Genomic DNA, 2,172 nt, shown 5'->3' on the forward strand with positions numbered 1-2,172 from the left:
CAATGTAATTCCTCAGTACTCCTCCTTTCTTTCTCTCTTTTTGATTTTTTTGATTTTTTGATTTTTTTTTTGTTTTTAAAACCCAGTACGTGTACATGCACAGTGTCACATGCAAATGCTCATCCCCCCCAACTAAAGTGGAACATTGTCCTTAATGTGAAAGCATAAGGGAAATAGAAAATACTGTGCACGGAAAAAGTAAAGCATACCTGAGTGGCGAAATAACAAAAATTGAACTACGAGAAAATGGTCCTGAAAACTAACTAAAAATAAAATAAGATAAAATAAAAGGAAAATAAAGGAAAGAAAAACATCACAATTGTCTGGCGGAGGCTCAGGAGGAATTTCGTCTGGTGGCCGCAGGTCTATAAATTGCATTGGCGGTTCTCCAAATTTGAGCCGCCACAATCGATCAGTCGTCATACCTGCACAAAAATCAGCCTCAAATGAATAAATGTGTGTCAAAATACCAAACAATACATGTGCAGGTTGACCCTCGTGTGTGCACAAGAAAGGGTCTTTATTCAACATCGTGTCTAGGAAATTTGCTTCTTTACGAACTAATGTGTGGTAGGAAGTTATTGGAATAATTACCTGCAGTTCTTCAAAAGCATTAACATTAAAGGTTTTACCTAGTTCTTTGAAAATTATATGCTCACTAGACTGGTCATCCTCTTTATCGAGTGTACATATCATCATACCACTGCAGGAGTCTACCTCCACACTAGGCTCCTTAACATCTGATTCAGGCGAGAGTGACGGTTTCACGATTTCTGAGCTCGAAGTATGAGGTACCACAGGTTGGTACTCCGTATGAGTGTCAGTATCCTCATCAACTAACTGTTCCGCTTTTGGGTTCACTTCTTCTGATTTTTCTTTGAATTCATCTACTTCAGCCGTAACTTTCAGTTCTAAGAAAACTATTTGTCAGGCGATGAGCATCTCACGTTGGGGAAATTCTTTCTTGCTTCTCGAAGTAGTGGTGGCCTCTGCTATCTCAAGAGAAATATCATGTATTTGTTGGTGTGGCTGCTGGTACTCTTGAGGACTAGGCTGAGGTTCCACGGGCAATTCTTCATTTTCTAAGATGTTCAACTGCGTGCTTATCGCATTAATGGTGTCCCGCAATTCATTATTATGATCGACTTGAGTTTGCATGAACTGCTGGAGCATGTTCACCATCTGAGTTATGCTATCCTCCGAAAATTCTGATGGCATACAACTCTGAGGGATCTATTGTGGCTGGTAATGAGGTGGAGGAATATCTAGGTATTTTGGTGGTTCATATGCATCACCATCACTAATTATGCTGATAGGGTGTGCAGTCATGGGTGCCTGAGTGCATCGTGTATTGCACTGTGGGACATTGTCAGCTAAGTAATCAAAGAATGATAATATCTGATCGGGATCCTCGCTGACGGGCTGTCCATTAGACATAATCTGGACAAAACACTTGCAATCAGAGGTAAGAGCAGTATAAAAATAATCAGCTAACCTCCATGAGTCAAACCTATGATGTGGACAAGTGCTTAGTAAATCCTTGAATCGCTCCCAGCAAGCCTAAAATGTCTCGTCATATTGCTGCACAAAATTAAGAATCTGTTCTTGTAGAAATTGAGTTTTCTGTGAGGGACAAAATGCATGCAGGAATTCATGCTCCATATCAACCCAATTAATGATGGAGTGAGGTCTCAAGGAATGAAACCAGATCAGTGCCCTATTCTGGAAAGTAGCAAGAAATAAATTCAGTCCAGTAGATTCGTCAGTTCTAGCATGAGAGAAAAACATGTTGCAAGTTAACTCAAACTCTGCTAGGTGCTGATAAGGGCACTCAGATTCCGTCCCGTAAAACTCGGGTAGCAACGACATTCTCCCGCGCTGCATCATAAAATTAAGCTCATCATAAGGCAAAATAGTGGAAAAGGATGCAGTGGCATATTCAAGCTGCAAAAAATCTATTATCGTGCGTGGTGCAGGTGCAGCCATTTTTCAAAACTCAAAAATTTTTTTTGTTTTTGTTTTCTATATTTTTTTTCTTTTTCGTAAAACTAACAAAAATGAAGGGAAAAACGCAAATTTGAGACTAAGACCGACATTCCCCGGCAACGGCGCCAAAAACTTGACTCACTCGAAAAATGAGCAGCTCGAAAGTTATCCCAAGTATAGGAGTTA

General features: G+C 40.0%; 1 non-coding gene across 1 annotated transcript; it reads left to right on the forward strand.

Moving 5' to 3' along the window:
• The first annotated feature begins 1,507 nt into the window (after positions 1-1,507).
• LOC131154678 (small nucleolar RNA R71) lies at positions 1,508-1,615 on the forward strand. The gene has a single exon (XR_009136594.1). It is a non-coding gene; the product is annotated as a small nucleolar RNA R71 (small nucleolar RNA).
• Positions 1,616-2,172: the final 557 nt, after the last annotated feature.

This window comes from Malania oleifera, chromosome 4 (genome assembly GCF_029873635.1).
Source record: "Malania oleifera isolate guangnan ecotype guangnan chromosome 4, ASM2987363v1, whole genome shotgun sequence".
Taxonomy (NCBI): domain Eukaryota; kingdom Viridiplantae; phylum Streptophyta; class Magnoliopsida; order Santalales; family Ximeniaceae; genus Malania; species Malania oleifera.